The 15,631-nt window shown below is 42.2% G+C and overlaps 1 protein-coding gene across 2 annotated transcripts in view; it reads right to left on the bottom strand.

Moving 5' to 3' along the window:
* Dennd2b (DENN domain containing 2B) overlaps positions 1-15,044 on the bottom strand; it is a 100,816-nt gene extending 85,772 nt beyond the window's left edge. The window contains exon 1 of one of the 2 annotated variants that reach the window (XM_026409585.2): positions 14,881-15,044. The gene's annotated coding sequence lies outside the window, so the exon portion shown is untranslated. Of the gene's footprint in view, positions 1-2,473; positions 2,525-14,880 lie in introns of those variants that run through there. The other variant, XM_026409587.2, reaches the window with a different exon arrangement.
* Between the last annotated feature and the right edge of the window lie 587 nt (positions 15,045-15,631).

Genomic DNA, 15,631 nt, shown 5'->3' with positions numbered 1-15,631 from the left:
AAGGGGGTAAAAAAAAATCATAAAGGAAAATATCATTCTTTTGCCTATATAAAAATTTAAAACATGTGAAATGCAAAGAATTGACATAAACAAACTCAGAAAAAAATTTAACTGGGGGGAAAATATCAGTAACATATATGGCAGAGTCCTAATGTAATATGTATGTAAAATTTCTTACAAATCTACAAAATAATAATAACGACCAGGGGCTTGGAATGTAGCTCAGTAGCATAAAACTTGCTTAGCATGTGTGAGGCCCTGAGTTCTATCCCCAGTACCACCACCACCACCAACCCCCCCCCCCAAAAAAAACAGAAAAATGAATGACATATTTGAGAGGAAAAAAAAATTTGCAAAAGAACAGAAACAAGTGCCAATAAGAATTAAAACAGACAAAATTTCACTAATAATTCAAGAAATCCTAAATAAAGTAACAATAAGAAATGCTTTTTCACGTATCAGATTGGCAAAGCTTAAAAATATTTAGCTGGGCACAGTAGCACACACCTATAATCCTAGAAGCTCAGGAGGCAGAAAACCAGCCTCAGCAAATTATGAGGCCCTAATCAACTTAGTGAGACCCTGTCTCAAAATATTTTTTTTCAAAAGGGCTGGGGATGTGGCTCATTGGTTAAACTCTATGGGGTTCAATCCCTGGTATCAAAAAGAAAAATTTTAAATACTCATGTTGGCAAGGGTGTGGCAGAAACAGACACCTTTATATACTGCTGATGAGAATTAAGTTGATGCAACTTCTTTGTCAAACAGTTTGGCAATATTTATTAACATTTTAAATGAGCATACCCTTTGATCATCAAATCTTCCCTTCTAGGAATTTTGCCTAAGGAAATGCAAGTACTAGAACACAAGGCAAAAACAGCTGTGTGCTGCTGTTCGTTGCAGCTCTTTTATAATAGGAAAAACTGGAAACAACTCAAATGTCCATCATTAGGGGTTTGGTTAAATAAATTATGATACATCCATCTGAAGAAACACAATGTGCTGTTCAAAGTAATGAATTAACATGGAAAAATACCCTCGGTAAACTGAAAAACACCCTTGGTAAAAATTTTCAGAGTATGATCTTTCTTTACTGTATTAATACAAACCTTGCCACTTCAACCATTAAGTGTACAATTCTTCGACATTAATTACACTGACAGTGTCATGCAGCCTTCACCAATGTTTCAAAAACCTTTCATCACCCCCAAAACTGCAACCATTAAGTAATAATTCCCTATTCTCCCCTCTCCAAGCTCCATGTAACAGAGAACTTTCTTTCTCTATAAATTTGCCATTTCTAGATATTTTATTTCAGTTAGGCACAATGTTTTCAAGGTTCATTCATGTTGCATATCAAAATTTCATCCTTTTTATGGCCAAATAATATTCCATTATTTGTATGTATACACCACATTTTGGTTTTTTACGCATCTAGAAGTAGAACAGTTGGGTTGTTTTCACTTTTTGTCTACTATGAATAATGCTACAGTGAAGACTGGCATTCAGATATTTGAGTCTCTGTTTTCAATTCTTTGGGGTGCATAGCTAGGAGCAGAATCACTGAATCATAGAGCAATTTTAGATCATAGGGCAATTTTTAAAGCAGTGGCCAAACTGTTTTCCATAAAGCTGTACCTCTTACGTTTCTACCCCGAAGTGTCTAAAGGTTCTAACTTCTCTATATCCTCACCAATGTTTATTATTATTTTCCAATTTTATTAGAGTATGATTTTTTTGTAAAAATTAATATATATAAATGTATCATTAAAAAATATAACAGTAATTCTATTTCTGGAGCATGGGTTTTCTAGAAGAGGCACATTTTCTACCTTCTGTATTTTCTTGTGGGTTGCTTTAATTACTTAAAAAAAAAGTGTTAGGAAAAAAACTTAGCCTGAGACAACTTCATGTTTTAGCTTGCTGAGCTGAGACACATTGTAGTGCTTGTGTTACTACACAGCAGAGCCCTAACCAGCACAAGTGGAAAGCCCTGAGTTCTAGCCCTCACTCTGCCATCATGAGCCTTTAGTTTTCTGAGGCCCCTGGGACTAGTTCCAAGTTCCCAACTAGTGTGCCAAGAATGGGTTACAACTGTGTGGATGTATGGACTCCTCCAATCCTGGGGGAGCACTGGGGATAGGAACCCCACGCTGGTTGTGCTGGTTGTCTCAGACTAGCAGCAGCTGCCTCCTTTATCCCGGTGTGTCTAACAATGTTTAGACGAGGCAACACTGGGTCAGGCAACCTTTAACACTCCTTCCTACATGGCAACAGAATTCTATAGTTACACTGGATAATGAGGGAAGCTAAAGAAAAGAAGAGCCAAGGGAAAAACCTGAGAGTCGCTCACCACGAAGAGAAGAATGATGATCCTCCCCGCAAAGGGAGAAGCAAGACCAGGAAAAGATTAAAATAGCTGAGAATGCCAAGGAAGCGAGGGCAGCTTATACTACTAACCCAAGGGTCTCACCTGAAGCCGCAGCCACTGAAGTAGAAGGCAAAGGGCAGTGCCTGGAGCCATGCTGCTCAGAGAGAAACATCCCAAGGTCTCCTGCTTGGGCAGCAACAAGCAGAAAACTTGACCTCTGTGGGAAGAGGCACTGAGGCCTGGGTAAGTGAAATCCTCTCTTCCAGGTGTTCTCAGCCTTTCAACAGCCAACTGTGGACTTTGCCCTTGAAATTCAACTCCTGAGCTAAAGAGATAATCTCCCAGGCATGTCCTGTGTAAACTTGGCTAATCAAAAGAACACAACTGAAATGTTGGGCTTGCTTTCAGTTCCTCAAACAGCCTTGCCAACCAGGAGGCTATGCTCAAGGACGGGGGACAAGAGGGGGGCACTTTTCATGGCACAAATGTCACCTATCCTAATGGTATAAAGTGCCCCACAATGGGTATTTTTCCAAAAATGTGAAAAGCAGCTGTTCAGAAATACACATCTGGTAACCTCGCCAGTAAGTGATGGGAAGAGTCACTATGAGTAAGGGCACAGACCTTCACCAGGCTTTGTGTTATAGGGCAAGCCACCCAACAACTGCTGAAGCGTAGACTCAACAGACATGAAATTCTAGGTTAGTAGAAGAACACCAATTAACATCTGGCTCTCAACCTCCTTTTGCCTCTTAGCTGCCAAGTCTCTTAAAGAGTGGTTCTCAAAGTGAGGTTCCCAACCAACAGTAGCAACATCAATTACAAATTTTCTTACTTTCATTTTCCTTCTCTTTTTTGGGGGATAGAGGGGCAGATTAGAGCCTCTCTATATTGGCAAAGCTAGCCTCAAACACTCGATCTTCCTGCCTCAGCCTCCCAAGTATCTGGGATTAGGCAATTAGGCTGGGGATGTGGCTCAGTGGTTAAGCTCTACGGGGGTTCAATCCCTGTGCCACAGACCACTGCATTTTCCAAATTTGTTAAAAACTCAAATTCTCAGGCTCCACTTCAGACTTATTAAATCAAAAACTAGCTCTCCAGGTTTGGTGCATATTCAAGTTTGAAAACCACTGTTCTAAGCCTCCAGGGAATTCTACAATCTGGAGTTCAGACCCCCACCCAATTTCCCTATCTTCTATTCCAAATGAAATTTGAGAGAATAAATATCACCTCTGTAGTGAAACCTAAAGAGATAAACTAGATTCCTTCCACTTCAGAGGTCTTACAGTCCTCCACATGGTCTTATAGCTTCTTTTCTACAAACCAAAACCTAATGTGTTCCTTTCCTTCCTTTCCTGTTTCCTTAAGTCCTGGATGATTCAGGCCCTTTTAAGTTCTGACCTCAGTCCATCTTTTCAGTCTCATCCCCTAACTAAAATCTTATGTCCCTGCTCATGGTAAGTCTGCTCAGTAAATCAGTGTTAAAAAATAATCTGGGGGCTGGGGCTGTAGCTCAGTGGCAGAGCGCTTGCTTAGCATGTGTGAAGCACTTTGATCCTTAGTACCATATAAAAATAAATAAAATAATGTCTACAAGCAACTAAAACTTTAAAAAATAATAATAATAATAATCTGAAAAACACCCTCTCAAGGAATCTTCTAGCCACAGGTCTTTTCTTTCAGAAGCAAAGTAGTTAAAAAAAAAAAAAAAAAAAAAAAAACCGAGATGGGGAGACAGGAAAGTAGAATTCAATTGCCAAATAAATTCCTCTCTGGGTCAAAAACCTATGCTAATTCAATCTCACCCTGCTCTGCTCTTCACAAACGATTCCATCTCAGCAGCCTCACAGATCTCTTGAACACCAAGGAATAAGAGTGTATAAATAAATGCCCTGCACATTTTCATTTCAGAAACGTGGACCCTGATTTACAGGATCAGCCCCTTTAGAAAAAGAAGTATCTACTTAGAAACTAGTTAGTGTTCAATTTCCATGAAGTCAAAGTTGTGGCCTCATAAATTTCTTTTCCTCAAATATCTCCAACAAAGTTGGGAGACTCTAGAAGAGATCTATAAACTAGAAAATCAGGATTTATTTACAAATGCCAGTTTATTGACAAATTACTTTCCTTCAAAATCAAATTCTATCTTCTTTTTTTTAAATATTTTTTTTAGTTGTATATGAACCCAATGCCTTTACTTTTTTTTAACATGGTGCTGAGGATCAAACCCAGTGCTTCACATGTGCTAGGCAAGCGCTCTACCACTGAGCTACAACTCCAGCCCCAAATTCTATCTTCTTAGTATAAAAATATTCCATGCTCTTACTATGTAAAATAGGAGAAATCTAACTACTTGTAGAATTATTAATGTGAAGGACCATATTGCTTCCTGCCCAGATTAAGGGAGGTAATTCAGGTACTGGTTTCTAAGTCTTGCCCCGCACATACACACTCTCCTGCTTTTGGTATGGACTGGCATTCTCAGTATTTTATTTTTTTTTTATAGCTATGGATGCTTTATTGGATCTAATATTTTGTAATTTTTTTTTATTTCATACATTTGCTTTCTTTTATTTTTTTTTATTTTTTTTATTGATTGTTCCAAACATTACAGAGCTCTTGATAAATCATCTTTCATACATTCTCAGTATTTTAAACAGAAACTCCCTTCAGAGAAACTGTAAAATAACTCATCCAATTCTACATTCAAAAGCTACTGTAGCTTCCAGTGAACAGAAATGAAGATATGAAAATAAACAAATAATTCAGGGGGGGGAAAAATCAATAAATGTTTAGATAACTAAGAGGAGCTGCATTTGCTATCTCAGAGTTTGGACACAGAGAAAGCACATGCTTTGGAATCACACAGATTTAGTTTTTTAAGTAAGTCAGCGGCTCAGAGTTCCTATAGATATTAGGATATCAACAAATTCACCCATAGATTGTCATGAGAGTTTACTAAACAACACAAATAAAAATACCTAGTATAACATGATTCCTAGAATTAGTATTCTCCTAATGATATACCAGAAACCTAAAATCTTCAGAAAACTATATAACATACATTGCTCAATCCCACAAATTAGCAGAATATGTTCAATCAAATTGTTAGCTGACGGCCACATGGCTATCCCTACTCTAATTAGTTTGGATCCCCCAGTCTTTCTCTTAACTCTTCTCAATCAGTTTAGTATTCCTCTTAGCTAGCCGTTCCTCTTAAATTTCCACATTTTATCCCCTAGTTGTGCCACAGACCTAGAATATCTACTTCTCTCTGTGACAATGGCCAAAAGGCTCTGTCTGAACCAGGCTCTGCTTACATCTCACATCCTACATCCACCTGCTCTCTTTGTTTACCAATGAGGACTTCCTATTCACATGTCAAGTCTTTCCTACCTCAGGGGCTTTATCTTGGCTGTTTCCTTCTTAGAAAGGTACCTTCTCCAAATCTACACATTCATGCATTCTTTTTTTTTTTTTTTTAAATTGGGATGAGGAGGCTCAGCCCATTGTTTTATTTTTTTTTATTTTTTATTTTTTAGAGAGAGAGAGAGAGAGAGAGAGAGAGAGAGAGAGAGAATTTTTAATATTTCTTTTTTAGTTTTCGGCGGACACAACATCTTTGTTGGTATGTGGTGCTGAGGATCGAACTCGGGCCGCACGCATGCCAGGCAAGCGCGCTACCGCTTGAGCCACACCCCCAGCCCCACATTCATGCATTCTTACCCATGAGCGTGCACTCAAACATCATATTCACAGAAAGACTTTCTCTAACCTCTCAAGTCCCTGTTACTCTCCTTTTTTTTATTTATTTTTTTTTATTTTTTTATTAGTTGTTCAATCTGCAACCTGTTACTCTCTTACATCACCATTAGTCCTTCACATCACTATCTTTATCTCAACTATTGATTTGTAGACTGAAAGGTTTCCCCACTATAAGCTCCATGACAAGGGCTTTTCTCTCTTGGTTATCTCTATATTCCTATTATATAGAAATAAAGTCAGAACAGAATGGATACTAAAATGTTAATTGAATTAATAAGTAAATTCAGTTTTCTGAAACAAGAGAGGCAGAGGTGGCTCCCCCTCTTCCTTCTCTAACTACTGGTAACAGTGGAAAATGGGATCCCAAGGAAAGACTGTAAATTAGAAAGAGAAAAGGCAGAAGGTAAACCCTTGGGGAACAGCAACAAATAAAGTCATCCCAGACAACCCCCCCTACACCCCCCCACCCCCCCACCCCCCCACCCCCCCCACCCCCCGACAAAACATCAACTGCTATCAGGGGAGGCTCACAGGTGCTACAGTCTCAAGGGGTTTTTGCTTTAAACTTCTTCAAGTGAGGGCATGGAGACATCTGACTTTGGGATTTTCAGGGGAAAACAAGCCTGGATAGCATAGCTTTTGAAACCCACCTGGATTTACCAAACAGTTGTGAGTTATGAGACTGGGAGGTGAGGGGGCTTCTTTAATTCCATTAATGAGATTTACATAGAACAAAAATTTCTAGTTGTTTTCTTTTTAACGTGATCCCTGCCACTTCCCCTTGGGCACTTACTCAGAAGTGAGTTAACAAAACCCACAGCCCCTCTTACAACCAGGATTCTCACAGCTGGCTCTCCCAGCACACTTGGGCTGTAACCCAACCCTGAGCAGCAGTGATGACTCATACCCAGAGAGGCCCATTATGCCCAGTCCATTCTGCCAGAAACCAAAGGGTGAGAGAATGGGGGAGTGGGGTGTGGAGGGACATAAGGAACTTCTGTACTTTGTTTCCTTACTAGAATCCAAAGCCTTTGTTCTCTAAATACAGAAGCTGAGTTAATCAAGCCAAGGAATGCAAACCAAGGTCACTGCCATTGCCAAGATCATCTCCACTGTCCTAAGTATTTTATTGTCACACTCATGTATCCCACTTTTTTGTAGATACAGGGTCAGCCACATTAATTTCCTTTCTCTATTTGCATTCCTTTTTGCCAAGTGACGAAGTATATAGACACATGTGTCTTTGTCCCCACATCTTTAAAAATGAGTATAGAGTCCCATGTGCAGTTTCTAGTCTTTGTCATCTTTTAATTATTGCATCAGAACATATGGTAGGTCATAAATTACCAATAAACTAAACAGGATAGAGACTCTGGTATAACTCTATGCCAAGGAAACTTACTTCCAGTAAGGAATAGGAGGTATAATGTTGGTGGCTATGAGTATCATGAAGGCTGAGCTTCTTCTGATTATACAGGAAGCTACTATGGAATCTGAGCCGGTCTATGGAAGTCCACAGAAGTAAAACTACAAAAGAACAAAAAAATCTTAACCTAATCTGCAGAGTCTTCTAAAGCAAAAAGAGCCTTAAATTTTAAACAGCCTCTCACTCAAAGAGAAACTCTGTGAAGTACCTACTCCCAGGAACTCCCTTTCGGCCCTAGGCCTGCTAGGGTTCAGCAGGCCCATAAATTGGCACTGTTGATATGACCTTTCCAGGCTATATGTCAACAAGAGATAACAACAAAGCTGAGAGCTTTGGTAGTACTCAAAGGAGATTTGAGGGACTTAAAACACTGCTAAATTTGGCAGCAAAAGTTCCTGTTCCTTGCAGTTGGAAAAGGAAATCTGTTAATAATAATTACACTTGTAGATAAGAAGCTACTCACTCTCTTTAGAAATAGATTAGAGTTGGGCACAGTGGTATATGCCTGTAATCCCAGCTACTTGGGAGGCTGAGGCAGGAGGATTGCAAGTTCAAGGTCAGCCTGGACAATTTAATGAGACCCTGTCTCAAAATAAAATAAAAAGGACTGGGGATATAGTTCAGTGGTAGAGTGCCATGAGTTTAATCCCCACTACTACAAAAAAAATAAAATAAAATAAAGAAATAGATTAGAACCCCCGTATCCTGATCCCCCACTCCTCAGGAGTGTCAGAGTAATCACCACTGGGCAAGTACCACCTAGGGCTGATATAAAATATAAGATGTTTCTTGGAGAGATAAAGTGCCAGGAGCCTGTCCAGATGTTGCTTACTGTCTTAGTCACAACTACTTGCCACTCTTCAATACCTAGACCTAAGTAACTGAGGTTAGTCTTAAACTCGTGAGACTCTTGCTTCAGCCTCCCAAATCACTGGGATTACAGGCATGTACCACCATGCCCAGTTAATACCTTCAACTTTCTAGAAGAAGAAACAAAGTTAGATAGAGAAGCTAAGTTATTTACCCCAATGTCAAACAGCAAGTCAGAGATAGAGCCAGAACTAAAATTCAGACCTATTGACTTACTGCTGTATGTCAGTGGAGAAAGTTCTAAGACGTAGAAATCACTAACAGCAGCAGCTATTAACATTTATTGAGAGCATATTTGGGTCCAGAACTAAGCTGAGTGATTTACATGAATTAAAAGTCATTTTACCCTTACAACAACCCTTTAGGATAAGTAAGATTATTACTCCCAATTTACAGATGAAGATATTGAGGCTTAAGAATTTAACTTGCCAGAAGTCTACAAAAGTAAGAAAAGCTAGACTATGAGACTATGAACTGCCAGAGCTGGCTGGAGAGCCTGTGCTCTACACTGGGTCTTGAAGGATACATGGGTAGTATTCACAGAAGCAAAGGTGATCCAGGTGCTGCAGGAAGAGGATGGCAAGTTCAAAGCCAGCTTCAGCAACTTAGGCCCTAAGCAATTAGCAAGACCCTGTCTCTAAATAAAAACACAAAAGAGGGCTGGGGATGTAACTCAGTGGTTAAGCACCGCTGGGTTCAATCCCAGGTACCAAAAAAAAAAAGAAGAAGAAGAAGAAGAAGAAGCAACAGCAGAGATGAGGAAGCCTACTAGGGAAAAGTCTGTGTCCAGAGCACTGAAAGCAGTGTACAGGGCCTCCGACACAAGGTTAAGGAGAACCTCAGGGGCCCTGCCTGGGCTGGCCAGCAGGCAAGAAGCAGTTCTGGAAGGGTCTCCCCTGCCTGTGGAGGGGAGTATCCTAGAGGAAGATGAAGTTGCACCTGTGAAGCAAGGTTGAGAAGAACTACTACAGAGACCCTCCTGGAATCTTCACAGAAAGAGGGACAAAATACAAAGTGTACCTGACTTCTATAAAGAACAATCTGGCTTGTTCTTATACAGTAATCCCACACTAACTGAAAGACATCAGCCCCTCTTGCTTTCAAAAGGCCACCCATTCTAAGTTGAAAATCATGAAAACATTGAGAATTTACCATGCTTCAGGCAATGAGCTATTTACATGTACCATTTCATTTAATCCTCACAACCTAAATACTATTATTACACCCCTTTTACAGATGCCTTAGATAAAACTGAGGCACAGAGAGATTAAATACATTGCCAAGGTCACAGAGATAGGTCAGATCCCTGAAGTCCAGCTCTTGATCACTGCACAGCACATAGCACATACAAACACTCGTGGTAAGTATAAATGGTTCCACCAGAGCTGCCAAAAGATAGCACTACACACTTACTGAGTATTGAGCAGTCAGTGATTATTTTGAACAAACAGAATGGGTTAATTCACTTAAAAATTATCTATAAAACTTAACTGTCAGAACTTCATAAGGTAGCCTGTGTTCTGAAATAGTAAGCACACCAAAATCCAGTCCTTCTCAGCTAGAGTTCTAAAAACTAGCTGACTTTAGAGGTTTTCCACACCGAAATTTTCCCTTTGCTATCCTCCCTCCCACACATCCTATCCTTTGACAATCTCAGAAAAACTCCAATGCAGGCCTAGAGCCCTAGAACCCTCACCCTCATATGTCCAGTCCTTTCACTGGCTCTCTTCCACTATTCAAACAGAGCTTTAAATCACAGTCTAAGAGTGGGACCCCTCCTCCTTTTTCCCAGCCTTTGAGAATGAGACGGTCATTAACCCTACCATCCAACCCCAGACTTCAGCAGGTCTATGTTTCTCCTCGCTTAATCACACTGACAGAGGCTCACATTGAAGGGGTTGGTCGTGGGGAAGAAATCAAGACATCTGGGTGTAATATATGTGGGAGGAAGTCCCACACTTGATATCTTTATGGATACTTCCCAGCTCTTGACCCAGTTACTGTATTTACTGACTTAATGGGTGAAGAGTCCAAGAGGACATACGTGGGCACCAGAGATGAGACTCTGAGCCCAAAAGCAAGTGAACACAGCTGTCAACCTCAATGCGAGCCACTCCACCTTCCCAGAACTTGTGAAGACCTGCACAACCCAGTCTCCTGGGGTCCCCTGGGGGCAGGCCTGTGATCTACTATACCATGAAGGCCTCCCAGGACAGTCCTTCCATCTTTCACCACCTGCTGCCCCTGAGAACTACCTTCTCTCCCACCCAGCGCCTCTCTCCTATTTCTTTCTAGTAGTCTTCCTCCTGCTCCAGATTTTATCTCCCACAACCCTCAGTTTATCTCATTTTCTTCTGGTTCAAACAGTCCCCCAACCACTTGTGCTGATTCCTATAAATCAATCTCCAGTTCACATACAAACCCCCTCAGTAATGACAAGGTCACACAGAAGAATCTGAATCTAAGAAACTGAAATGGTTTCATGACATATCCTTAGAAACAAGCCTGCTTTGGTTAAGGCAGCTTCTTACCCTAATTGCATATAATTCACCCTTTTATAGGGACAGTGAAATCAAATATTGAGGTAGTTTTCAGATGAGAAAAGCATTGTGATAGTTTCAACAGCTCCCCCAACAACACTATATTCACTATATTAGAGCCAAAGAAAATAAGAAAAGGGATCTTTGGAGAAATTCTCTAATAAGGTCGTCTAGACTCATTTAACACCCTTCTCTCCCCTCAAAACACACCTACAGATGAGTTTTCTAGGACCTATGGCCAGAAAATGAGACCCAGATTTTTTTCTATCAGCACAATATCATGTGGCCTGTTCCCCTAAGATAGAAGCACCCAGTATTTTCCCAATCCACCGAGTCAGAGACTCATGGTCCCTACCCTCTAACACAAAAGAGACACACAGAATCTCACCCACCCCCCACCCCTAGAAGAAGGCACACACTAATGCAAGTTTTCCCACAGGCTTTAAAGAGAAATCTCTGCGGACTATGCCAGATGGTATCCTCCCCCCAACCCCTTTCCATGCCCTCCTGGCCCCTTCTCCACTTTCCATGGTCTCTCTAACTCAAAGAACTCAATTATCTGCCTGTAGATTCCCCTCCCCCTTCCCAATCCTCCAGAATGGAACACAGACACACAGAAAGGAACAGATAGGACTCCGAAGGGCTGCTGCCTGCCCTCCTCCAGGCTCAGATATGTGGTGCCGCTGCTTGGCTGGCTCAGCAGACTCTCTTGGGCCCAATGTTGGAAATCAAGAGTCACCAGGGCAGTGACAGCTAACAGCTATATGAGAAGCGACAGGAAGGAAAATGTACTCTTCAGTCACTCATTCCCACTGCCCCACAGGGACTCAGACCCTCCCAGCTCCTCCAGGCACCAGGCCACCTCTCCCAAAGTAATTCTTAGAATCAGAGGCAATGGGGAGTGGGGCACAGCCTCTCTTAGATCTAGGCCAAAAGTGCAAATGATACTTGGATTTGGGGGTGCCTTCCTGAAATTGCTCATTCCAGGGACAGAAGTAGAGCCAGCAGAACTGAGGATGCCCTTAGTCTGTGCTCCAAGATATTTCAAAGATTCAACTTCCTTGGGTGACTGATTATTCTAATTTTAGAGAGAGGGAACCCAAGGGGAAAGAATATAGGCAGGGAGCAGTGGAGGAGAGAGGGAGTGAGAACAGGAATGTTACTTTTTAATCCTTAAGGAACATAGAGGGATCCAATTTGTGACTCAGCTCTGGGAAGTTGGACTGATGAGGAGTGGGGAACAAATGCAGGGCAATCCAAGCTGTGGACAATTTCTCCTTCAGAACTTAAGAAGCTATTGTAATGTGACTCACCTGGAAAGAAAGTTCTGTGGGTTAAAAAAAAAAAAAAAAGCCTACTCTTGATTCTTCTCAGGCTTCGTCCCAGACACCATTCCAGGGCATAATTGGCGTGTTTTCCCTGTCCCTCAGTAAAGGGTTAAGGGTGCAGGCGGGGTGCCTTCTATGCTATACGCCCTGTAGGTTCATGGAGGACAGGTCCCGTGTGCCCTTCCCTGGAGTCTCCCTCCTCTGCTATTCCATTCTTTGGCACAGTCCCATAACATATCAAGTATCTGCCCTTGGAGTTCCCACTTCCTTGTTTTTCTTTTTGGTTTCCCCCTAGATATAGCCTTACAAGTTCCTGAACGAGCTGCCCAGCTCCTAAGAAGGCTTTCAGAGTAATAAAACTTCTACCAGATAGAAGCCTACCTTTTAAACCCAGAACAGAGGAGAAAGGTCCCCTGCCCACTCAAGATAAGTTTTTCCAGCAAAACCTAGCAGGACAAAGAAGCAAGACCTGGCACAGACAGTGGCCTCTCCTCTAACTACCAAAGTGCATGACACCATAACTGCAGGGAGCTGTGGCATATTGGAAAAGCAAAGGGTCACTTGGAATCCCTCTCCTCTGTACTAAAACACACAAGCTGAGTGGCCTCCGGAAAGCTTCACTGTGGAAGGGTCATTTATGAAGTCCAAAGTCTATAAGGAAGGAATATCATGAATATTAAACTTCCCAACCTAAAGAAACCACTATTTGTTTTCTTACAAAGCTGGAAGATTTTTAAGGTTTTTCTCATTTTGATTTATAAATGCAGAAGAGTAGAAGATACTTTATAAATGGTAGAACCAGAACAGAGAAGGAAAATGAATTTCCAGAAGATGGGGACCATTCCTCAAGCTTTAATTCACAATGTAGGACTTTACTTGTTTAAAACAAGTTACTTTCAAGGTAACTATCCCATTAGCTCCTCCCAAAAGTCCTGTGGTTATTATCATTGTTTCTGTCTCACAGTTAATAATCTGAAGCTTGCATTAGTTAAGATGCTTGCCCACAGTGACCAAACTAGCAAGCAACAGAACCTGGCCATGGAATCAGCTCCTCTAACTCCAAATTCATTTTTCCTCTCTGTTACATCAAAAGAAAGAGCACCAGCTCCTTGAAACCCGCTGCTAGTCCTCGTCACAAATGCAAGGATGGTAAAACTGGAGCAGCCCTAACTATACCTCCATGAGTCGAGAAGACCTGAGATTCTAGACTTACATTGTGCCTGAAGAAACCACTGGAATCAGAGACCTCCTCCCCACATCACCTATTTTGCATCTCATCTAATAGTGCTAAGCCACATCCTCCAGCAAAACACTTTCAATCAAGCAGAGAAGTACAGTAAGAGAAGGAATTTCTAAAGAAGTGGCCCATCTGAAGTCCAGGGCCATTGAGTTCACCCTTGTGGACCCTCAGGCCAAAACACTGATGCATACATGTACACATTCGGGGAGCGAGAATCAGAGACATGGCCAGTGCTTGCATTGGCAAGCTGACCCGAAGTTAATCAGAAGGCCCCCTCATTGTTCTCCAGAATACAAAAGACATTCTGTTCAGAAAGTTCAAGAAGAAAAACTGGAGAGCCAGGAAAGCAGCTGTTCCCTTGTCCCACTGAGAAACCAAAAGCATCCACGAAGTTTCCTGAGGCCAAGGAGTAAGTTTAAGATAGAACATGGCTGTGGTGGAAGGACATCTCTTGATGGGTCTCTCCTGCACGGAGTAACCGCAGCATTCATGCTCCTAACAATATTACTGACCACCTAACTACCTCATCATCTTTCTGAGCTCACCACACACCACTCCTCCAAGTCAGAACAGTTTTACCAATTTGCAGGGCAATCAAAGTAGAAGGAGTACACAACTCGGACACTGTGTGCCCTGAGATTTGATTACAATATTAGTTAAAGGAATCTGAGAGCTCATGCTGCAACATCTGGATAAAACACCTCTTTGGAAGTCCCCCAACCCCAGGGTAGCCCTCTCCTCACAACTCAGGAAAGCCTGTGACTCAATCTATTAACAATCAAAGTAGAGAGAGAGCAGGCGCAAGGTCAGATATAAGGAATGACAATATCTCCATCCCAATGACTGTTCCAGAGGGACCTGGAACTCACTGCAGCCTCCTCTCTGAGTTTAAATCAGTCTTTTCTGTTGTTGCTACAGGTCAGACATAGTTAGCACCAAGGGACAAAACAGACTGTGTCCACTAGAATGAACCAAAGCCACTCAAAAGACACTGGAATCTCCATGTAAAAACTGCAGACAGTGCTGGAGTAGTGAGAATTAATTTTTTCTATATAAAAGAACCTTCCTGTAAAAATATCCTGTGGCTTTGTGCTAAATAAAAGAGTGAAGCCTTAACACCTCAGATTCAGCAAAAATGAGATCAGCTAGATTTGCAAAGTCAAGAAAATTGGCTGTTTCCCTCCTGCTCAAGCTAATAGAATCCAACTGTTGGAGCATGACATCATTCCAGAGCCCCAAACCCTGAGCAGGGAGTACAGACACTCGCCTGCCTCCCAGAAAACAGCCAAAGACCAGAGCCAGGAAAAGAGGAGAGCAATCGGAGCCCGAGCTGCCCTTACCTGAAAGTCCTGGTACTTTCCTGCCCACTCCATTCTCAGCAGAGTCTGGCTCACACCCTTGTGGGTTAGGGAGCTCAGGGCCCCAAATCCACTGCCTTAAACTCCAATACCTGCTGTGAGCTTTCCACAGCTTCTTCCTCTGACCTTTAGTGGCGCTCCTTCCAGCCAAGTGAGCAGAGCGCGGCTAGCCGGCCAGGCGGGTTGTCATGGAGACCCTGTCCTCTGGTCCGGCGGCGCGCACGGCACGGCACGCTCTCACTCTGCCGCCAGCGAGCACGCGCACACACGCATTCTCTCTGTCTCTCTCTCTGTCTCTCTTCTCTCTGTCTCTCTTCTCTCTTCTCTCTTCTCTCTTCTCTCTTCTCTCTTCTCTCTTCTCTCTTCTCTCTCTCTCTCTCTCTCTCTCTCTCTCTCTCTCTCTCTCTCTTTCTCTCTCTCTCTCTCTCACACACACACACACACACACACTCAGTTCTGGGAGACTTTCATGAAGCAGAGCTGCCTTCTGATCAGCTCAGCTTTTGCACGCATTCCACTCCTCCTACCTCCCTTCCGGTTAAGCGAGGCTCTTCACTGTTCCTGGGAACTTGTTTGAATAGCTCAGAGAGAAGGGAGAACACAGCCAGTGGACCTGTTTTCCTCTCCTCCAGTGTCACAGTTTTTGTAACTTGGAAGAATCCCCGCCAGCGGGGAGGGAGTTAGCTGGAGCGCTTGGAGGGGAAGCAAGCCCTTCCTGTGGGTTGTGGAGCTT

This window comes from Urocitellus parryii, chromosome 4, assembly GCF_045843805.1.
Source record: "Urocitellus parryii isolate mUroPar1 chromosome 4, mUroPar1.hap1, whole genome shotgun sequence".
In the NCBI taxonomy this organism is placed as follows: domain Eukaryota; kingdom Metazoa; phylum Chordata; class Mammalia; order Rodentia; family Sciuridae; genus Urocitellus; species Urocitellus parryii.
Note: the sequence above shows the minus strand (reverse complement) of the source record. Positions and strands in the feature narration are given on the sequence as shown.